The sequence below is a fragment of the Lepeophtheirus salmonis genome, chromosome 2 (assembly GCF_016086655.4).
Source record: "Lepeophtheirus salmonis chromosome 2, UVic_Lsal_1.4, whole genome shotgun sequence".
In the NCBI taxonomy this organism is placed as follows: domain Eukaryota; kingdom Metazoa; phylum Arthropoda; class Copepoda; order Siphonostomatoida; family Caligidae; genus Lepeophtheirus; species Lepeophtheirus salmonis.
In genome coordinates this window covers 11,969,903-11,995,725 of record NC_052132.2, presented here as the reverse complement: position 1 = coordinate 11,995,725, position 25,823 = coordinate 11,969,903, and positions in this window count along the sequence as shown.

The following is a 25,823-nucleotide window of genomic DNA, read 5'->3' as shown; positions in this document are numbered from 1 at the left end:
GGTAAGTTGGAGGCCCAGGTGTTGAAATCCCAGAAAATGATGTCGTGGGAGTTGAAGAGGTTAGTGGTCTCATGGCGATGTGTGCGGGCGCTGATTCTTGTTGTAATATGAACTCCCTCCCAGTGGCCGTATCCTTCATCCAGGGGATGATGAACTCCTCCATGACGTCGTAGTACCTTATTGGGTTAACCCTTTCCTTGGGGTTGAAGAAGATAGGAGGCATCACTTCACCGGTGCTGCAGATGACACCCAGGATCATGACGGAGGTAGGGAACTTTGTGGTGAAGACCGCAGGGACCTTTTCTCTCTCCTTGGCAAGCACCTGTCATTCTGGACGTTGTAGCTTCTGTCGACAGTCCAGTTCTTCTCGTTGGAGAAGAAGATGATTCTTCCTCCATGGCTCTTCAGGTCATTGTGGAGACGCTCACCATTGGTGAGCCTGGTGGCCTTCATGGATGCCATGAAGATGTGTTGCTTGGCCATTCGGTATGACCTGTACCCGAGGTCCTCATTCACAGCCTTGGAGACCAGCTGCTTGCTCACTCCACGGTTCTAGGCCAACCTGGACAAGGAAGTCCCCGGCGAAGCCTTGATGGACTTCTGGAGGCCTTGAAGGAAGCGGGGAGTGCGGATTCGGTCACTTCTTATGTTGTGGGCCTTGCGGCAGACCTTCCCCTCAACCTCCCAGGCATTGAAGACCCGGTACACCGTGGTCTTGGGGTAGTTAAGAAGCTTGTAGATAGCAGAGGGCTTGTGTCCCGCGCGAGCCAATTCGAAGATGGCGTCTCTCCTTGTTTATTCCATGATGACTATTGTTTGTTGTCAAAACAATTGTAGTGGAAGTTATAGTGTATTGTTCATGCAACCTTTTATATTAGTATGATTTAACCCCAAATATCCACATGATGGATCTGGATGAAGTTTAAAGTAGTTCCGATATATCATGGACACCCTGTATGGTTACATTGCAAATAAGTAATAGCAACATAGAATTACGTATTCAAATCATTTAAACATACAGTCATTATATTCCACTTGGAAGAATGGAGAATTATCACGTTCTTCTCTCAACAAGATGTTACCTCAGATGATTTTCTCCTCCTTTGAGTAGTCGGGATTGGTCCATAACATGTGTAGATTCATTATATCCCAGAAGTATCCTTGCTATAGAATTACTATCTGTTTTTATCTCTCCTATTTTTTGATTGTTTTAGCCACAACAATAATCTCTTGTGCAGTGAATTAAATCTTGAAAATTTTAGTTTTTGTAGTTTATTAGAAACCATGTATAAACAATTGATGTCTCACTTGTTCTAATAGACTTAATGTTGGATCTGTATGTTTCCACCGAGTACAGTACCTTCTTTGCATATGATTTGCTTATTCATATTTTATTTTATTAAATTTATAGTTTCATGCATGACAGTTAATAGAATTATTGCCAAATAGTTAATCCAAAAAAGAATTCTAAATATAATATTACAAGGTTTAATAATCGATAAAAATAAGTAAAATATTTCAAATAATTTCCTCATCCTTTCTTTTGTAGCAAAAGTTTATATAGAACAATTAATGTGGTTCAAAAATAAATTTCTATTCGTATCATTTAATGAAGTCAACTGTTCGAGGATTTCTTATAGTTTTTTTTTATATTAAATTTATTTATAACACATTCATTTTTCCGTTTTCATTTAAATGATGGGCTGGTTTTTTCTATGTCATAATTGGAGGTTCCCGTGATATTTTCCATTTCTAAATCACTAAAATTATAATTAACGTTATATGAAAAATATATAAATTTATGTACATATACCCTAATAAGTAAATGTTATTATTCAGGACTGAATTACATACCGATAAGACCAATACCTTAGAGTATAACCATCCAGTTAAATAGTAATTGGGAGTTAAGAATCCAAGGCCCATTATGAACAAGAAATAGAGTCTTTAATATTTTTTTCCCCCGCCCCTGATATGAAAATAATTTTTACACCACTAAAATAATTTTGAATATGGAAATTAAATTGGAATCATAAATTAGTTAAAACATATACATATATAAATAAATATATATATGTATATATTAATAAATGACTATGATGAACATGAATTTCGAACAAAACTTTATTTTATAGAGATATCTCACTCTCTAAATTGATTAACTATTAAATGTAATAAGTAACTCATACTTAAGAATGAAGACATAAATGGTTTAACATTTTGAAAATTCAATAATAAATTAAAAATTAAGAATTGTTGGTTTGCGATACATATTACTGATACCCATTCTAATCCAATTGTGGTTATAGAGAAGTCCTACACAATTCTTATGTAAATCTAAGTAATATAGAATTATATCGTGTTCATACTATTAGAGCAATATTGTCAAATAGTTAATACTTTGTCAGAATTTGTAAAATATAAAAAAATAAAATAAACACCCAATCATTTTTCTTGGAGGGTATATAATACAGAAGGTAAGTCTAGACAGGATCTGATGGGTACAAACATTATGAGAAATTTTTTCATAAGTTTACTTATTTATTTTTTGTTTCATATGACAGAGAAGATTCAGAATTATTTTTTTATTTTTAAATGTACTAGGTAATGCCAGGTAAATCTACTCTGGTAATACATATAATACTGGAAACATGTTAACGAAGTCTCAAGTGCACCCACTACAAATGAGATAGAAGAACTGAAAAGTTACTAGAATGATATAAAATAATTTCAAAAGTCCATTTGTCGACAATTTATCTTAATTTTAGTAATAAAAAAATAATTATTGGATTTAAATAGTGCAAGCATATACCTTTATAAAAAATCAGTCCTGTAAAATTAATAAATCACAGGCTTTTTTATATTATTTTATTCCAAAATCATGCCTATCACAGGCCTCTTATTTCGGTATAGGTGTACATTCAACTTTTGTATCTAATAAATGAGTGAGTCTTCCCAAAAAATATTAGAAATAGTTGAAAAATAGCCTAATAGAGAAATTTTTTTTACTCTTTCGATCTGGAACTTTATCAAAATGTATTTCAGCAACCATTTGTAATACGGTATATCAATAAAATAAAAATAACTAATATAACGTCTTAGCTAACCCAATCATCGTGGAGCCCCCTTGGCAGCAATGATGGCTTCCAGGGAGCCACGGAAGGCCTTCTATCCATTGCAGACGTAGTCCTTAAACATGGCATACATATGCTGGTTGACGGTGTCCTTGAAGTTGTTGATATTTAGCTGATGGACGGTGTAGGCCTTAGACTCAACATGATCCCAAAAAGTGAAATACATTGGGGTGGCATCTGGTGAGAAGGCGGATCACATTTTCGTTTGCCAGAATGGAAAGTTGTTGTCCAACCACTTCTGGGCCTTTTTGGACGTGTGTGCAGGCACACTTTCCTGCTGGAACACCACGTTCATGTCCTGTTATTTGTTATGGACCCATGGTAACAACGTTTCCTCCGTAGGGTTCTTACCAGTATCCAAAAGTGTGTGGACCGAAATTCGTTGGTCACGTTCAGATGGCATTTTCTCTGCTTCTAAGACACTTAAGAAGATATATATTATTTTGTTTATTTTTTAAATTGGACCAGAAATTTTTTACTGTATTCACAAAAAAATAAATTTATGTAGCAAAAACGAAGTGTAAAGATTTTTTCGATGTACCTGATATTGTTATGTTATATCATTGCTGTAGTTTCTCAGTTCTTCTACACTATTTGTGGTGGGTGCGCTTGAGAATTCGCTTACAGGTTTTTATATGTATATATATTGATGAAAATCGTGTGAATAATGGGCATGGTAAAAAAATAAAACATTAACATGGGCACGCTTGTAATTTTAAAAATGCTTCTTAGAAAAAAGGAAATAAACAAAGATATTATCAAGAATTACTCCGAGTCGATGCTCAATTCTACTCTGAGTCCAACAAGGACTTACAATTAAAACACTGCAACAAATCCTTAAGTTGACTATCCATCTTTATGAGTACAGTCGAATGTTCAATCAGGCTTGGAAGGCAATTCAATTAATATGAAGGAAATTTATTACTCCGGATTTAAATATTAAAGACAACTACTTAGGAAAAGAAAGTTTATTCTTCAAATTACCAATTTCAAAAAAATGGGTCAGCCAAAAAATTCATTGGATTTTTATATTAGGGTAGGGGGGATGGGGTTGTTATAATCAACTTATAACTTTTTGGATGCAAAATGATTCCGGCCAAACCTCCCCTCCCTACCCCCAAAATTACTTTTTCACCCATGCATGAGTATTTTTTTAATCTATTGTCAAAGTAATATGAAGAAATTAGTCAATGTCGTGATCATTAAAGCCTTTTAATGCTTAAAGCAATAGATGTATAACATTTTACGCTTATAAAGTACATTTCTACAGTCATATAAAATGCTAAAGGTCACAAAAAAGGTCAATTTCTTTGGAAGTTTTATTTCAGCATGTGTACTAAGGTGTCAATTTTTTAGGGTTACCTGTTAATTCGATCTTCTGTTGTATTCTAAATACCCTATGGCCAGAATTTTTTTCTTACACAGTGCTTAAAAGATAATTTTGCATCCGAAAAGTTTGATCTAAAATTTTCTTATTTCTTTGAATTAACACCCCCTATTTATAGCTAACTTTATACAAGAAGAGTGAATGCATTTTCACGTGTAAACTCATAGGCTGACATAAACTTTAGTACTTTTACGTTTGTAAGCAAACTCTTTGGTTCATAAGTTAATTCCCATAGTAGTAATTCGATTAATTATTTGACCAAACAACTTTATATTTGGATATATTTCTAATGTATTCATGAGAAACATTCGTTTGACGAGATCAGTGGTTCCCAACCTTTCAAATATAATGACCCATTTAGAACAACCAATCAGGAAGCGACCCCAATCCTAAAAATATCTTATACACATTTATTTTTTCTATGACAAACTGTCATATATTACAACTTATTCGTGAAGTATCTGTACATTCCTTAAATAACATTATTCGAAGAAACAAAATACACACCGTTATGTAAAGTATGTTTATGAACTGACCTTAATGAGACGGCTGGTATTGTAGTTTTTTAGCTAGCAATTCTCTTCTGGCCTCTGTTGTTGATATGGCACACCTCAAGTCGTCTTCCACATCTAATTTATTTTGGTACTTGTTTTTAAGGATGAGAAGTTGGGAGAATGCTATTTCAAATAAGTAAGTTGTTGGGAACGGCTATAAATTATTTATTGCAATTTTTGATATTACTGGGATTTTTTTGCAAAAATTCTTGTAATTGTTGTACAACAAACCATAATTTTGCTTTAAAGCTAATTAGCTCTTCTTCTGCTGCTTCTTATTTGAGCAGTAATATTTTTCAAATGTTATTGTATCAAGCCATTTGCCGCTTCTTCAACAAGTTGGGCAAGTGTTGGGAACATGTATAATTTCTTTTGATTAGTTTTGTAGATCCAGAGTTCCAATTTCATTTTGAAAGACGATATATTTTCAGACATAAATATTATTGTATTATCTTTACCCTGTAATCATGTATTAATACTATTAAATATCGCAAAATGTCGACCATGTATCCCAAATTGCACAATGTAAATTCGTCTGTAAATAATTATTCATATTCGCTTGCATTTTGAGAATCAAAAAATATTTGCAGCTCTCCTCTCAGTTCAAAAAATCTTTATTAACGCCTTTCCTTTCGAGAGCCACCTTACCTCTGTGTGAAACAATAGTATTTCATGGGTTGAACCCAAATCTTCATATAAAACTCTGAAGAGTTGTGTTGCAAATCGCCTTAATTTAACAACATTTACGGCTTTAATCACTCGGTTAAGTACTTCTTTGAATGGTTCAGGCAACATCTTGGTATCTAAAACTTGTCGATGAATCATACAGTGAGTCCCAATTACTTATGGACTCACCTTTTTAACGATTGGAAGTTAGACTTACAACCAAGCATTGCAGGTGCCCCATCAGTACAAACTCCGTACAATTTCACCAATTTGATTGAATCTTCTTTTAAGAAATCATCTATTACATCAAAAATATCAGCAACAGTAGTTGACATATGCAGAGTCTTACAAAATAAGAATTCTTCCTTTATTTTTATAATAACGAACATATACAAGAAGTTGTGCAAAGTTTGTCAGATGAGTAGTTTCATCAAGCTGTATGCTGAACAGTCCAGTAGGAATTTCTTTTAATTCTTGAATAATTTGGCATCAAACATCCTCTCGAGCATATCTGTTATTCTTCGTTTTACCGAATTATTTGACACGGATAGAGACAATAATTTATTTACTGCTTCCGGACAGATCATGAGACGCACAATATCTTTGGTACATGGAAAAATAAGATACTCAGCTATTGTGTGTGGTTTTTTAGCTTGTGCTATTCTTAATGCAACCGTGTATGAAGCTTCAATGGCGGCTAAATTTTTGTTTTGAAATAATCCAATACTATCAAGGCGGTGACTTTTGACGCCATCAACTTTTGCTTAAAAAAAATCAATACTTTTATCGTTCAAGGCAGGGTGCTTAGTTTCAAGATGTCTTTGAAGTTTAGCTGGTTTCATAGACTCATGGGCAAGAACTTCTAAACATACTACACACTGTGGTCTTTCCACACCTGCATTAAATATGTCAGTGAATCCCCACTTCAAGAAATCATCGCTGTATTTTCTCTTTCTTACACTCATCTTTAAAGGGTAAGAATCACTCAAATAAAGCTCACAACGTGTGACTGCAAGTACGACAACAACACTGATGGGAGGAGCGACAGCGGTGGCATAACCAAAACAAAACATGTTCAATACCGTATCAGACGATGTGTCGAGTGATTTATAAGGAGCGACAGCGGTGGTGCAACCAAAACAAAATAGAAACGAAACATGTTCAATACTGTCTCAGACGTTGTGTTGGGTGACTTAAGAAAATGTTACATTTATTTTCATAGTGTTAATTTATTTAACTGTCTTCACTTTTTACCGCGTGCTATATAATATTCACGTTCGTGTCCAAATCGATTACCGACCCTATGGCATTTGTGTCGCAACCCTGTTTGGGACCGCGACCCACAGGTTGGGAACCACTGGCTAAGAGGAGTCCATATATTCTTCTCCTTGCTTAAGTTTTCTTATTCCTTTGGAAAGAGTTCCTAGATGGGTTTCGACTGGCCCTTCTCATCCTCATTTAAATGGTAATATAACAGAATTTCAACCGTCGGAATTTATTTTTTTATGACGAAAGTATGACTCATAAACTTAGTTAATGGCTCGCATCGCTTTTGGAAGATGATTTTTCAAGAGAATATGAATATGAAAGTGACCAACATTTCTTCTCAAGAAAGTCAGTATTATTTTTATCGATTCATAAACTACTTTCCTACTAACAAACAATATCCATCAATAAATTATCGTTACACAATTTATAGAAATATAAATACTTTGTTAATTGGATCCCTCTGATCTTCAGTAGAATGTAAGAAAGTATCGATATTGTAATATTTTGTTGTAAATTTATAACATTTCTGACTTTAATATTCTTGATTCAAGCTTATCAATTTGACTTTTATTATTTTCTTCAAAGAAGTTTAATATTCATTACATACCTATATAATGATATCCAGATGGTTTTTTAATATTATTTTTTTAAACCTTGAAATCTATTGCAATTTATTTAATTGCAAATATTTTTTTATCAAGTTACAAATATAATTGCAATTACTAATTATTCAATTTAAATTTATTCCATTACTTGTTAAACCATTATTCTAATATACATGATTAGAGATAATCATCTCATTGTTATTTGGGTATGCATACAATTTCATTATTTATTTCAAGATGAAGTGCATCGAGAAAGTGATGATGAGGATTCCAACAGTTCATCAAAGATATGATTAGAAAAGGATAGGAACATTTTTACATAAGATTGAGAGTGACAATCTTTAAACTATTACCAATAGTACTTTTCCATGTCAAAAACGAACTTTATTTCTAGTTTTTATTGCAAATTCAGCTATCTCAAATATATTAAACCACTTTTTTGAGATAACTATCTAACCATAGATGAGGAGAGTCAGTAGAAACTCATCTAAAAACTCTTTCCGAGGAAAAAGGAAAATTTAGACAAGAAGAAAAAATTATTCCTTTAGGCATATGGATGTGTAATTTTATCTCTTTGGTCCAACCTCATGTTAATAAAAGAACCAAACTCAGACTTTGAAGCATCAGTATGGATTTCTAAATATTGATCCAAATCCCAGAAGATAAGAGAGTGCAAGTATCTTAAATTTGACTACCATTTTAAGTCACTCATATTCTAAGATGGTAATCTCATTGGTGGCATTTAAGGGGATTCAATTTGGCTTCTTGGACCCTGGGACGTTTTGATTTTAATTTATCTTCTCTGCTTCTTTGGTTGGGCTTCAGTCTTTCCTCTCTGCTTCTGTGGGTTGGTTTCAATATCTCCTATCTGTTTCTTATGTTCGGCTTATTCTGTAAGAGGTCTTTTATGCCCTTAGATGTTTATCGAGTATCAAGAATCTCGTTTGAAGGTGAGGGTAGCCTTACATTCATTGACTAACTTTGCTGTCAGGGCTCATCTCTTGCTGCATATTGGCTGTTCCTAACCATGGACTGCATCCTTCTCTTTGATTGAACAACATCCCGTGCTCCTCTCAAGCATTATGTAGCTTCTGCTTTCATGTCGTAGCTATGATAAGGTTTCGGTTTACACACGGAGAATATGGTTGGAACAACATCGGGCTTTAAATACTTTATGGCCTAGGAAAAAACATTTCTAGTTCAAAATGTTGAAAACGTCAGATAAATATCAAAAAAGGGAGAGATTTTGTCAAACTTTCCTGAAAAAATACATGGAGCTACATTCAATTATATTTGCAATCTGATTGAACATTCGGTTGTGTTCGCTTTATTTTACTCTTAACACTCAAACACGTGTGATCTCTTAATTTACAATAACATAGCTGTGATCATTTACAAAGAAACACAGAATCTCATTACAACATATACATAAATATTAGTGATATATCGAACAATTGTATAGTCCATAATTCAACATGGCAGCCGGCACAACTAGTGGTACGCTCCTGTATTGTCAGTGCTTCAGTGGTTCAGATATCATCTGTCGCGCCCTTAGCTGATGACTTGGTATTAGTTTGATCTTCAGAAATATGCGATAACAGCGATACAGATGGAGTTATATCTCTTGTAGGAAGAAAGCCTTGGGGAACACTGACAATTGGATGACTTTGGGGAGCACTAACAGTATGATGGCTTTGGAGAGCACTGACACTTTGATGATCTTGAGAAAAACTGACCACTTGATATTCCAGATTTGTCGATGTTAGAGGATAACGGGGCTTCACATGACTCTATTTCGTCGCAAGATACGCTGAGATCCTTTATTTATTGTCCAACATGATTTGGGATGCTTGTCTTTGTATTAAAAGATCCCTGGCCTCCATCCCTTCGACCCAGCTTTTCGAGAACCAAAAAAGTTGACATGGGGAATAGTTTTCTTCACAATGTGGTTGCCTTAAGTTGATAGGATAGAAGTGGGTTATATTAAGTTTGTATTATTGTTCTTCATTATTGGTGCTTTTATTTTCCTATTATTGGTATTTTTTTTACTCTCAAATGCAAGCAGATATAAGTTATAAAATAAAAGGAGTTATCGATACACTAACCCGAGAACTCGAAGAAATAGGCTTTCATGTTGTAGCTTCTGGGTTTTATAATCATGCCACAAATCGAGGTTTTTTGTAAAAACGAGAGAGTAAATTATCATTCTCTCGGCATCGCAAGATTTTTTTAATCTTTGACCCAACACAACTGTTTAATTCTATAAATAACAATTGGAGTGTGTCTGACTCTTTTTTTTACCTCAGTTATACTGTCAATACATGGGATGGCCTCAATTCAGTCATATAAAAGAACTTTACCACATCGAAATTAGAAATGGAACAAAAATTGCTCACTTATTAAAGGAAAAATGGCTTACATCCACAGCTTTAGAGAGGACATCAGTCCATCTAGCCAATTCAGTGTTTCAAATAAGTATAATCACCGGTTTGGAATGGTATTTGAAGCATGGGATTCCTCATTTCAGTGCGACTATCCCTTTTCTGCGTTTAATTAGAGAATGGTGGAACCGCCTAAACGTTAAAGAATTAAGCACCGCTAAGAAACTCCGCGATCCTTTCAGAGAAGCTTAATATAATCATGACTCCTCCACAACAACTTTTCTTCAAGATTTTTCTATCTTTCTGGAAGAATGGGAACAAATGGCCTCAGAAAAGAAAAAAAAACCTGTATTCGTTGACACCTCAAACCTTCTTTTCTTTCATCCATTCATGCACACAAATTCCTGCACTGGATGTTCATGTAATCGATTTTTGAGACTTTGATTTTGTATAAAAAGAGAAGTGTCAAACAGACAACATAAAAAATAAATTTGGTCGATATCATATGATGACAGGTGCAAACAACATCTTTATAAGACAAATCCTCCAGGCAGAAGGAGCTTAACGCTTCCAAGCTGTTTTAAAGTATACCAAAGTCCCAATTAGTTAGATATGTGGAATCTTTGACGAGGCAAATTAGTTTGAATATGAAAGGGACTTCAGTTGTTTAATAGAAATATGTGTTGCTCTGTCTTCTACAGAAGTTGACTTTTCACTGCACACAATATCCGTTCGTTTTTACATTGGAGGCTTCATTGCTCGAATAGTTTAATAAAATATGTCTTGTCCTAATTGTAGAAAACTGCTAGTTGATGGGAGCTCGTTGGATGTAAGCAAGATTCAATGTCTAAGGATGAAGAAGGAGATAAAGTAAGCATAATAAGAGGATTGATAGAGAAGGACTGATTACTCCTTTGAATCTCCTTTTCTTAACAAGTTTTCATATATCAATAACTTTTTATTGTGCATAATAAGAAACTCTGATCTCTTGGGCAAATTTCGCAATGCTTCTTCTTCTGTCGTAAGAATTGGCAGATTCTTACATTTCCGATGAAAGAACAAGTCTTCTCCGCGATCATGAATGTGAATCTGGCCACATACATATTCAAAGAGTTAATATTTGTTATTGCAATAAAAATATTTACTGTGAGTATTAAAAACTTTGTTATGTAGAAAGACGATGAAGTTAGTTTTAATTCTAGGAATAAAAACAGCAAAAGAGCGGCAAAATTATCATTTCAGCCCAGTAATAAATTATACATATTTTTTTATTTTCTTGATAACCCTTAAATTGAAATATACAATTGTATACAAACATTTTTTTTTTATTAACACATCACTTAACATACGTTCATAACATAAAATGTTCAATAATTAATATCAACTAATATTCCCCTTCTCACTTTTCTAATACTACAGGGTTAGAAGGGAAAAACTCATGACTATTCCATGTGTCTAGCCTTCCTTGCTTTGTATTGATAATCATTTATTTCTTTAACTATTTAAACCAAAAAGTTTCTAAGAGTCTTGAAACCTTTTTGTCTGTTTCTTCGAAAAATGTTGAAGCCACGAAAAACTATTGGGGTCATTGCATGTCAAGTCAGCAAGGGCATGTCACTCAACCCTCTCAGATTTGGATGATTTTTGGCACACAAATTCCAGCACAAAATTCTGAATCGTTTCTGAGATATAGATACTTGTCTCAGCCAAAAATTAGTGCAAAAAATTATCCAAATCTGAGGGGTCTGGTAACACTTTTTATTTCTGTTCGTTGATTTGTTTTGAAGTTTGGTTTCAATCAATACACAACAATGCACTAACGTTTGCGTACTTTTATACAACACATAATTGCTGATTGCTAGATCTGGTAAGGCTTACACGATTTGGCATTAAGAAATATTATGCCCACAGTAGTACATGAGTAAATAGTCCGAATTTATACCTCCTACAAATAACTCAGTTCGAGGAAGAATAGATTAAATGGCTGAACAAATATAATATAAATTATGCAGTATTCTTGCTACGACATAATTTACATTTCAAGTCCATCTTACTTGGAAATGAAAATGTACGTTTTTGTCAAAGATGAAAAGTTGGTTCAATATATGATATTTGTTAGAAATTATATTGTAAATATTAAAGGAGAGTTGGTATTTGATATCATTCATAGTTCTTTCGAAGAAAAAAACATCCGACTTGCTAACATTCTTGCGGGGTTTGATTGTGCACCATTCAGGATAGATAGGTATAGTTGCTTTATCAGTTTCTTGAAAAGCCGTACCTATGTACTTGCAGTGCTTTGTGCAATCCACAGGCAGCATCTGGTTGTTTAAAGAACTAAGTGGTCGACTTAACAAATCCATTAATAATGTTATCACAGCAGTAAATAAGATCCAGGCACATTCCCTCCATTCCAAACTGTTTTAATATTGATAATTATGAGCAGTTTCAACGTGTATTCCTGCACACAGAAGTTACATGGCTATCATAGGGAAACATCCTGAGACTTTTTGCCTTTTTTCGACCCAAAAAATGGGCTTTGTTAAGATCTAAAAATCAAAGTTGACATCGCTTATTGTAAGATATATTCACAAAATTCATTGAAATTAGTATGCAATTGCAAGAAAATTATACCAATCATTTTTAAGTTAGATCTATTATCTCCACAGTCCTATCTAAGTGTAAGCTATTGAAACAATATTTAGCCCACCATGAATTTTACCGGTTTCCAAGCTGCTGTGCATCAGATAAAGAAAATAACATATCTGATTATCACCTTCAGGTTCTTGAACACTGCAAAGATACATGTCTGAACTATATCAAAATTTTACAGCTAATAGGACCAGACTGGCCTATCAATCCATTCTAGAAGTCAGCAGCAAGGAAACAAGAGGGGTAGAGCAAGAATTATTTTTAATCGAGAATGATGGGTACATCATTTTGTTTGCCTGCAAGTCATAGTTTGTTTGTTTTTGTTTTAAATTGGAGAAAACGACAATAGATAGTTGAAATTCAGTTATTGCAACCTTTTAATAATAAAGACAGATCTTTGGAGAACGAAGAATATATTATTTGACTTAGGGAAAGAGGAATATCGACATTTTCACGATATTCGGGCTGTTAATACTTTGGGCGATCATGAAAGTAAATGGAAGGTCATATTTTTGAGGCCGTAGGAGATCAAATGTAAATAAGTTAAGCACTACTACGTTGTCTAGTATCTGAAATACACCATTTCATGAAGAAAAAATTATATGTCATAAGATCCAATATCTTCTGTAACAGAAAAATAATATCAACATACACAAATAGAAATATACCTCACAAACTCTAGTGATTCTTTAATCCTACATGGAAACTTATTCGAGTAATTATGATTGATTGAGTCTGTCTTTGCCCTCCTATTCCAATAGTATATTCTTCGTTCCAAAATAATTTCATTATTATTAAAAGACCAGCACAATTGATTTAAGACTCCCGCAGAATTGACCAGCTCCCTCACTTGTTGGCATACTCCGTTTCAGTTGGAGTCATTTAATTGCTCACATATCTAACCGGCATTCCTTTCTGAATGCCCTCAGCTCCTAATCCCTTCGTCGAAGCGTCCGTTTCTGTATTGACGGGCTCATCCCTATCATAGTGGACTAATGAAGTAGCTGCAACCATACTAGCCTTGAGTCCTTCGAATTCTGCATATGTATTGTCCACACGATAGGACATCCTTTTTTTAAGAGTCCACGCATTGAAGAAGTTTGTTTTGACAAATTTTTAATGAATGATGACATAAATTATACCTAACCAATGAAACTCTGGAGCTCATTCTTATTCATTGGAGGTGTTAGCTTCCTAATTGCCTCCACTTTGTTGGGGCATGGGCTCACACTTTTTTGAGAGATTATCCTTCCAAGTCATTCAACTTGACTTGACGCTTCTTAATATTGTATTCGTCCAGGTTGAACTTTAATCCAGCTATTTCGGCTCAAATAAGTGAATGTCGTGACGCTCCTCTGTTGATCCCTGAACTTTTTAGATCGTCAGCACAAGGGAATGTACCCGGTATTCCCTGCAAGGCGCGGTCCATATGCTAACAGAAAATCTGATCATACTGAGGGACCAAAAAGTTGGAGTATGGAGCAATATTTTTTGAACTGTGTATTAAAAGGCGTGAGAGGCTGACTCTTTTTGTTTAGTATTTTATTCCAGTATCCTAGCTTAGGATCTAGGGTTGAAAAGTATTGCCCACGTTGAAACTGTGTTGAGCGTCCTCCCGTAATGTTTTGTAATGGAAATTGCGGATCATATACTAGTTCAGGTTTCTTGGGTAAAAACCCAACCGTAACGAACCGTTCTTCTATTTTCAGATTGGTACACCAATCACATTTAACACCTCAAAATTTAAAATACCCATATTGTTGTGGAGATAAACAATCGTCGTTCCATCTCTGTAAATTAAATCTTCTTTTTATCCAGAAGCATCTCTCGCAATGATGTCCCAACATCAAAAAAGAAACAACAATGTTTATGTCTGCAAAAAAAGAAACATAATCAGACATCTGCATTATAAAAAAAGTATGTTCATGCAAGGGCAAATTGGAGGTTAATACCCTACAATACAACATCTCTGCCCCGAGTTTAACTAACAGCACGACTAGCTTTTGAAAATAAACAAAAATGCAGTATCTTGTATATCAATTAATGTTTATAAGTAGACTTTTATAGGATTAAAAGCAGCTGGCTCAACATACTATGAGCTCAAAAAAGGTGAGTCATAGAATTTGAATTTTTTTATTGATCTATATCCAGTATAAGCCTTGGTTAAGAATTTGGGCCGTTTCATACTAAATAATAATAAATTATCAATTCGATTTAGGATAAGTTCCGCATTGTCGGGCATTTCAAATTGTCGATCACTTAACGGTTAAGTTACAAAAATTATTTAGTACTTCAACGAAGGATATCAAAAGAGATTGTCATGTATTTTTCACACATTTCTAAATAATCCTGTAAAATTTCGAATTGATTGATGGTCTTTTTTTTGAGAAACAAGAGTTTCAAGTTTGAGGTTTTAGTTATTGTAGTTAAAATTCAACACTTCCATATTTTATGGGTTGTAATAAGGTGGAGATATTTCGTCTCCATTTAGATAAATTACATACAACATAATTCCCATGTTCTAGTTCAATAGGAGTTTTGACATTAGTTTTTTATTTATTTGCTGGATTTCTTGTCATATTCTTTTACAAAATAATCGCTGTCTGATAATATGAGCCAAATAATTTACAAATTCATAATATTGAGCAGTGTTTAAATTTGTAAAATAGCAAATAGCTCACTAAATAGCCTAATAAATAGCTAGATACCGAAGATAAATCATTCAAATAGCCGTTGATCAGGAAGAAGAAAAGAAGGGAAAGACCAACGGTACATTTAAATCTCTAACGCCTAACATCAATCGTATTAATAATTAATAAAACTAAAAGGGATCAAAGAGTAAATAGTCTCTCAGAGTTAGAGTCGCTTTATTCCAACTGATCAACTTGAGAAATTGTCAACATTTCGTTTCCGATCATAAATAATTTTAATGTATCCCCTAACGTGTGCTCATACCAACATTAAGTTTAGCCGGATCAACGCGATGATGACGCCAACATGAATTGTAAAGATAATATTGAGGAGACTTGGACTCAATATGAAGTTGGGATAGCTGGACCCATAAGTAACTATGAGGAACCCGTTCACAGACTCGCATCAAAAATGGTTGCGCTATATAATTGCCGCATCCTCTTTATATACACACAAATCAAATATTAGTGCCGAAGAGTGCTGGTGTCATTGGTGCAAATCGGAATTGGAGTAATCTATCCATTTTCTCTTTTACGGCCCAAAAATAATTATCCTTATCCGTATGGCAGACAGCATGATTCTTGTAGCTGATAATGTGGTCCTGAGCCCTTCTGACTGACTTATTGCAACATCTTCCTAACATCACAAGGCTTTTAAATTGAGTTTATAATTGCAAAAGTCCAAGAAATTATATCCGCAGGGAAGATGATTGAAATAAGTATCCCAGCAGATAAACATACTAAAAAACTTTGAGGATTCGGGTTCCCCTCGAAAAAGCAGGTTTCGTCAGGATCTCTAAATTAATAATTAATAACTTTATCTGAAGTCTTGTTTCATATCGGATCAGTTCTCCTCCATTTATTTTTTGCCTTCTTCCATTATTGTACATTATGCATTAATACTGTCAGTATGTGTGTTAGTGCTCTGTTGTACTGGACGAGAAGTGAGGACACATAGTCCAAGGAGTACTTTTAGAACTCTCTTGAATAATATGCAGGAGTGAGCTAGAGATGGAATATGTGAAATCAAGGAATCCTGTAAGCAGGACTGGCCCCGTGCAAACATGAACTCAAATACGCGTTGTTACGTGGGTTTATTAAAAAAAAATAAACACAATGCAACGAATTTGGTAAGATAATAAGTTATAACTAATAACTATTAGTTTGCTTTATGGACGCCACTTTTATTGTATTTTGTAATTATAATGATGGCCACTAAGTGTTGTGCTCTAGGATGTAGAACAGGCTATGATAACGACCCACAACAGTCTGGTGTTACGATCCATCTGTGGCAAAACAAAGAGAGACACCCCGGACTTGATACCGCCTGGCTGATAGCCATTCCAAGAGAAACAGATCTGAAGAAGACAGATTAGGCACCATACAAAAGTACAATGCTGTGTTTCCTGCATTTAAACGACTCTGATCTCATCTGTGAGTCTAAAAGAAGTCAGACCCTTGGCAAGGCTCTGAAGAAGAGGTAAGACAGCTGCTCACTTTTGATGCGTTCTGTAAGGATTGTCGTTTTCGCGATTGATAATTTGTAAAAAATGTTGGGAAGATAGTATGCTTATAACTGTCCTTCTTTTACAGGTACCTGAAACCAGATGTAGGACCATCCCTATAGCTAAACTGCCCCAACTAACTCTCTACTCCTAAAGTGTCACCCAGGCTAACTCAAGCTGCGACCACGTCACGTAGGGCTCAACAGTTCAAAGACCTGCAACAGCATCCGGAATTTGAACTCTTGATTGAGGAGTCAGTCCTCTCTGTTAAAGAACTTGGTTACGAATTGGCCGAGGAGACACTCCCATCAGACTTCATCCTCATCACATAGCCAAGTTTTGCCCTTTTGAAGCCATCCTTCAGACTCAATAACCTTCGATAATCCAAGCAATCAGCCTGTAGACCGTAAATAGTTCATCGACATAATGAGCAGAGTGGGGTTGTCGACTCCATCCGACCTTCTCTACCTCTCCTGTCTTTATGCTCACTCCATGTTCTCTTACATCATAGCTACTCCCGAAGAGAAAGACAGGTTACTTGGCATCCCAAATCCTAGAGCTTCATTTGTTGCTACATTCATTGACAGGATGCAGTACACTTTAAACTCTGACATTATCGCCGTTGTGGGAGTCAAGTGCGAGGAAGGACGCTCCTGGTCAGCTTTTCTTCAAATAATTTCATTCGCTTTGTTTCATGGGTAAAAATTAAAGTGCTAAAATGAATGATGACACCCGATTTTTAACAAAAAAGAGAATGGCAGCTAAGAATTCAAAAGCTAATAGAAAAGAAAGCTAAATTTCAATCAGAATCTTTGGACTTGTAAACTTGTACCTACTTTGTATTTTGTGATAGTGCCTTTTCTTTTTTTTATATGTTTTTAATGTTTATTTTGATTAAAGCACTAATAAAATACCACTTCTATTAGAAATATATAGCCTCATTTTTATTATTTTCCTTAGCAAACTACTTTTAAAAACTCTTTATTTTGTAGCAAACTACTTTAAGAGTCCATCTTAAATATGGAATAAACAAAGACACATTGGAAACGCGTGAGCGAAGTGTTCTGTCCTGCTTACAGGACTCCTTGGTAAAATACTTTCTATCAAGACTTATGTTTGTACGCCTTCTCCCGCCCCCCCAATTCTTTTTTTTCTCTCTCCCAACCTCTTCTTTTTTCTTATATTAAATAAAAATGTAATAATAAGTACGTACATTAGTCCTCAAAAAAAAAATTATATGCTTTTTACGACTTTAAATTAATACCTAGGTATTATTTTTTTATTATAAAGTTATCTAATATTATAAGTAGATATATTTAATGTAAATGTATTTATATATATCAAAAAAAATATATATATAAGGATCCAATCAGGCATTCTGACTCCAGAGTTCGCGTGATATAAACGATGAAACATTAAAATGTTCTTTGCAGTCTTTTTGAGCAAAGCATGTGACGTAGATCACCCTCATGTATTTACCAAAGACGACGAAATATGTCTATATGTTCCCCTTCAATGTCCACCATTCTTTATATTAAGGATATGCTAAGAATTATTTTGAAACTTTATTAGAAACTTGTTTGTGAAGACAATGAGAACTAAATCATGGTTATTTTCAGTGAATTTTAACTGAAACTGACGTTTTTTTATTCGATATGGCCAGCCTCAGTCTTAAAGCCGCACAAATCTTTTTATGAGCATAAACGAATGGGGAACAGATATATAGTGATTAGAAAAGAAAAAAGGTTGAGGCATGTGCTATTTTTTATTTTTTCATTTTTTTCATTGATTGATAAGTCGTAAGGGAGTTAACATATCCATTGAGGTGAAGAGTTCTTGCATATGTTTGGTGTAAATTGTTTTAAAAATATATAATAAAATGAATATATATGAACTGAAATATAATTTTGATAATTTCCCTGTACTAATGGTATTTTAGATGTAAATGGTATTTCATTTTCTTCCACTAAAATCATGTAACAGGTAGCTGATACTAAAAATAGCCTTGATTCAGGAATACCATCTGTCTTGCTCCCGCCTTTTCCCCGCACTATTACACAAATTCCAATCCTAACCATAATATAGCAGTGGCTAGTAGTACTAATCAATAATACTCTAAGAAAAGGGGCGACATGTCGTTTAAAATAATGGTGAACCAAAAAATATGTACCTCAAATAGGTTCACTCACTTACACAACCTCCTTCAAAAATGCCTAGGGATGTGGCATAGTTTTATTTGTAGAATGGGAGGAAAAAATATCTGCAGGAAAAATTATCAACAAATGTTTCGTCCCTAACAACAATGCAAGACAAAAGATGTTAATAGCGAAACTAGACAAGTATATACAAATTTTTATAGAAAGTGATAGCCTGTATTTAATTGAAATGACTCTCACTACCACCATACATTCTAAATCTAACAATATTTATAGACATTCATTTCAATAGAATAAAATGCCGCATTGGCGAGAGAGAAAAAAAAAGAAATAACTTAGTCACCATAAAAATTTGAAAAATCTTTAGAGCCATGTAAGTAGAGAAGTAAATCGTATGAATTCATACTTGATTAGGATTTCGTTATTTAAGTTTAAAAAAATAATTCATAAAGAATTGGGGTTTAATCAACTAATAGAACAAGTAAAATAAATAATTCTTATGAAACAAATTTTTTCACCAGATTAAAGACATCTAAGATAGAGACCAAATTAAATCTTGTTCTAGTGCTTCTTGACACGTGAATGAGTTAAAATTTGATCTCCAACATCTTCCTCTGTTCCAAGAGTTTTATAACTAATGGTACTCTAATAATGCATAAAAATGGAGCTAAATATTTTCAGTAGAGTCATGTATTAGTAATGAAAAGAAAAATGGATGTACTTTATATTTATAGTGGGAAAAAGGGTTGTAAAAACCGCAATAACTTTAGTGGCATGTAATATAGGGTAAACGGGTGTGGGAAGCCTAAGAGATAGAGCTCTCTTATTTTGGAGGGGGAAACTTAGAGAGTGTGTAAACAGTGCGGTTCGACTTAAACATGCAAATAAAGATCGAAAATAGCAAAAAAAAAGTAATCAAATTTACATGTTATTGACATCACTCTTCATTACCAATATTAATAGCTGAAGAGCGATAACAAGAGCATTGAGAGGATTCACAAGGCAAAAAAAAAATCCCCTCAAAAGTGGGTTGAAGACAACTTCGTGAATTTCTTTTTTGGATTTGGGTTTACGTGGAAAGGAAGTCCTGTACCACCTCCCATGTGAATACCCTACAGAATACCGAAAAGAAGTAGTGGGCCAACCTGTCAGAGTAATACGTGAAGAATACCTGCAAGGCCCAGGTTGCAAACCCAAGGTGGAGGCTAAAGGTGGCCACATTAAGATTTAACTGCATTATATAATGTTTAATAGTCTTACTAGTGGTAGTTTTGAGAATCTCGATACAGTTGAACTGTGGAAAATACGTTCGCGATTTGTAAGGACACAATAACGTATGCCAAATATATAAGAAATTACAACAACGTTATGTGAAAAAAGATATCGATGACGGGATCACCAATTTTTTTAAATAGAACCCTCTAAAAGAGAACAAAAATCCGTTCTTCACAGTATCCAAAATAAAGATTCTACAGACTGCCACTGTAAATGCATGAAAACAGCCGTTTAAAAAAAAATATTGATAGAGATTTTGGCATCTAAAATTGGTATGAGAATAAGGCCATCTTGACAACGCTTCTCTAAAATATAGAAAATACCGATTGGTGCATTAAAATATGAACACTTTGAATTTTGAACTTCAACAAGATATAATTTATTAATTAACAATTATAGAATTCCAACAAAATTAATACTTTAAATAGATATGTGTCTGAGCTCTCTTAAATCATTTATATAGCCGTCTTAAGTGATTCCAGGGGTGGTAAAAGGCCTGGCACTTACTACAAGTGTATTCATCTGTCAGGTTGGGTTGGAATCAGGGATTTAGTGTGTCCATAAGTGTTAAAAAAGATTTAAAAAAACGTAAAACACTCATTCAAAACTAATTCAAAAGAGTATTACAAAGGTGGATATGGTTTATTTCATTGCTGGTGGGAAAACTGGCATCTCCACCCTCACAAGGTTCATACCACCCACTTTTTATAGCTATGCGGATAGTTTTCTGTGAAACCCCTAGATCTTTTGCATGGGCCCTAGTGTACTTGAGGGAAGGGGCCTGGTCTGTTTGCTTTAACTCCTGCTGTTTCAATTTTCAAAAAATTGGCTTTACCCCTCCCCTTAAAACTCCTAATATTCATCATACAATGGCAACCTCGACATTAAGTTTGATGAAGTTAAAGTTTCGAAAAACTCATGAATTATGATGGCTATTCAAATATGTATAAAGATTTGACAGATTATTATTATAAGATTAACAAAATTTGTACTACAATTATTACACTCAAATAGAATTCACATAAATCTAACTTTTTACAGAAAAACTGTATTCCAGTCTCCTACAACATATTCATGATTTATTTTAATAAATCAACATGAAAAATGTATCCATAGATAAGCAAAATATATTTTTACAATCATATATTTTAGAAGCCATGAAAATCATTTATCAAAAATGACTATCATTAACTCGTAGAACACTGTAGTTAATATTCTTAAGTAATTAGATAAAATATTCAACTCGACAAATTACTTTCTTCCTTAGATACTAAAATCAAGAAAAGTCATTTTTAGAATTGCTAGCACGTCTTTTTAATATAGAGGATTGTACACAATTAAGTAACATGACATCGTTGCCTTTCATGCTACTTAATTCTGCCTAATCCTCTATATTAAGTAACATGACGTCGTTGCCATTCAAATAAAAATTACTATTACTGACATCACTTTGAGAAATAGAATTATCAGGACCAATTTATCAAACATTTCCACAGAAGTGTCGTATTTATGAGTCAAACCGACTTGATTCTTTAATAATCAATAAATGAAATAGTAATCAATTAGACTCACTATCGTGAATAATGATCATGTTAGAGGAATAAATAATCAACTTACAAACAATTCTAAAAAAAATGATTACATGCACCATTACCTTCTTATTTTGACAATTCAAAGAAGCATAACGGTAACATTTTCCTTCATGAGTGGAACAAGGTAATAAAAATGCTGAGCACAGACTATATACATCTCTTCTCTACCAAAGAATCATATACATATCTTTTACCTAACTATGAAGGTTGCCTACACCAACAGAATAGCGGTGATATATGCCAGTGATGAGGCTTCGTAGCAATACGTTTGAAAGGTTATATTGAACGATATACCTATCTTACCAGCCTCGTGGGGAGAGGTGGAGAAAATGAGAGAGAAAAAAGAGCCAAGAAAAGGCTCACCACCTTCACCAAAGGGATCACAGGGAACATTGGTGAAGAGATACTTTCTCAGATCATTGCATATCAATGTAACTCTCTTCTTGTTAGAGATAAGGTCGAACTGACTAAATCTGAAATAAGACAGTTAGGAAAAGTCCTACATCTTTATGTAGATCAAGCAGCATTTGAAGATCTGCAAGCTATTGAAATAACTCTAAAAGTGGCTACCTCAGAAAAGTGAGCTTTCAGGGCCCCGGAACACATCCGTAACTCAAGAAAGTGAGGAAAATGTAGATAAGGTGATAAACCACGATCAAAATTGCGAAACCTGTGTTGATAAGTCTAATCAACACAAAACAAATACCACTGTTTATGATACTGCTAGTAGTTGCATTGGTAGTGTTAGAGAAACTGCTGGTAAGGACCACAGAATACTAGATGAGCCAGGAGAATGCCTTAGTCGTAATGGCAAAAATCAGTCCAAAATAGATATGTTATTCGATTTGGCTGCCGAAACTCTTTTATTGGATACACCCAATGGCTGCCGAAACTCTTTTATTGGATACACCCAAACAAAAGCAATCAAAATGATTACCTGTTCTTATATCAACACTCAACACTAAAAAAATGCTAAATCTGCATTACACCTCGGAAAATCTAAAATAGTCTTAATTAACAGGAACGGCTCAGCAAAAATCATTGTCTCAAGTGGTTATACTATCCATTATAAACTTGGGTCAAAACCAAGAGTATACATTCAATTAATAATCATTTACAAGCATGGTTTGTTCCAGAATTCTCTGACAAAGATGTTTGTACAGTATGTGTAAAAATAGACGAGTCTATCACGCATATTTGTGCAGTCTATCACAAGTAATTATCACTGTTACGTCTCATTGAAAATTGTGAAGACCTACAAAAAACTCTACATATGGTTATGGATTCATTCTAATGATCATAATTATATTGGGGGAATAAATACATTGACACAAGAGGAAAAATTCTTGAAAAAATAATAGATCAACATAATCTTATAATATTAAATAAACTTATAGCAATGGGGAAAACAAATGGTCTCACCTTTAATATATCAAAATCAAGTGAGATAAATTCAAAAGAGATAAATTAAGATTTAAATATTTTCCACAATTATGGAAATATAGATAGAGATCAAGGCATTTTCTCCGGGCACCTGGGATGGCGTGGGTGATCTTCCAAGGCGTCGTGGGTATCGTTTCTTTTGTGTTGATTTGAATAAAGTAAGTGAGTATATCACTGGCAATCGTATCTGTGTCAACAACCGTCAAATTGAACACCTTGATACAATTATATATACGGACAAATCCAAAGATGAGAAAGGCAACACCTATGCAGGATGGGCTATCACTGGAGGTAACACGTCAATTCATTAATTATCAGCATAATTGAATAATGAAGCATCGGTCTTCCTAGCAAAAATCATCGCGATCAAACAATCAGTGGTAGTTGTTCTTTACTAAGACAAACAATCAAAAAACATAAAAATTCGATAGAATTCTCAATCGACAATTGCTTTTATTCTGAGTCTGTTTACATAAAGTGATACAGTTAAGAAGTACAAAGAAATATTAAACATCGGGAAATATTAAATAAGTATATATCTCGATAGGTGCAAAGGCCATTTATATATTTCAGAAACAAATACAAATTTGCAGACTATCTTGCCAAGAATGTTACTGAAAGTCAAAATTGTTTGTGTGTTGGAGGACCTTCAAGCTACATAAAGAAAGTGGTGGGTGACTTCTTTTTCGATGTTTGGTGCGAAAGTTACAGGGAAGATCAAAGAATGAAAAATACACATCAAATGTTGAGGAAACCAAAAGAAAAGAGTGTCGAACTTTTGTATCAAAACATGAACTTACTTGTTCAAGCCTATTCTTGCCAATTTTGGCCCATTTGAGCAAATGGAAAAATACAAGTATAATATGCAATATTTGGATTAAAGATCCACAAAGTGCAGGCCACCTTATTAGCAGATTTCCATATGAGAGATACCAAACTCTGCAAGAGGAGGAGGAATGTCTTCGTATTCTCAAATTTATGAAATGTAGGTACAAAAATGAAACAAATTATTGATAATAACTATAAAATTAAGTAGGATTTAAGATCCTTTTCTGCTGTAGTAGCACATATACTCCTTTGTGTAAACGTGTTCTTTGCCGTATTTATGTATAGTTTTGTAATGTATGCATATCTGTACTATTTAATAATGTATGTACGTACTATGGTAAGCAGAAATAAATTCTTAACGAACTTAGGTACCACTTAATGTAATACTAGCCTTGACAACAGCCCTTTTTATCAGAATCAATTAAAGTAAACTTACCTTTTTATCAATATGAAGAATGACAATAGCTTATTAGTGTTAGTAACACTAATATTTTGAAATTTTTTTAATTCCAATAACACATCAATATATTTGATTCAAATATAATACATATAATAATATTTAAATAAACAATTATTTGTTGGTAGAATGGATACAAATTTACAAAAAAAAAAAAAATCTAAATACAATAATTTAGTGAAAAACATAGTCTTTTTAGGACTGATACGAGGATATGAACTCTCTTGCCATAAGTTTTGCAAATATATAACCATCTCTTGTCACGTCATTACAATATTTTTTTGATGCTTCTGTCACATTTTTAACTGCTCTTTTGACAACTTGAGTATACATAGGATTTGTTTCTGGAATGAACAGCTCTTCATCATTCGAATTTTCTTCCACGAAGTTCTTTTTAATCTCTGACTTTCAAATAAGAGGAAAATTTTATTTTTCACGTGTTGTTAAACCCATGCTAAAAATCCTATTTTCACAAATCATACTTACAAAAATATACCCTGGTATATTGGTAAAACAATTTGTGAACTCTTTATTCTTGCTCTTAAATCAATTTTATAGGTTGAAATATATGCCTGGCCCTATTTTTTACATTCGAGTTCTTCTTTTTGTTTAACCACATTGGAATATCGACAACCATTACAAACTTTACCTAACAGACAAAGTTATTGGTAAGATCTTCTTCAGAAACATACAAATATAAAATAATATTTGATCTGCCAATCTTTTTGCAGACAGTAGGAATTGAAACTTTTTGGTATATATTTATAAGTTTGGTAGCATTAATTCTACAAATTTATTCCACTGACGATACTTTTTTTGTCTAGGATTTAGATTTCACTTTATGCCATAAAACACACTTGATCACATCTTCACACCTCAGCAGTTGAGTTTAAAAAAGAGGGAAATTGTATTTTGCACGACCAGTTGAAGTTATTAAATGCTAATACAAATCTTAAAATAAAATATCACTTGATAGTCAGTTTTTTAATAGTAACTTAGTTATAGAATGCATTGCACCCCCTATTCAGAATATACAGGGAGCGGGCACAAATTGTTGCCTACTTTAAACCTTGATAACTTGAATACAACATTATCAAATAAAAAACCGGTTACCAAATAGGAAAGCTATTCTTGTCAGCTGACAATACGTAGTTCAGTTAGCATCCTGCCGTCATCATATGAGGAGATAAAGAGCTATAAGTGGAACGAGGAGCTTTCGAGGTCCGCCT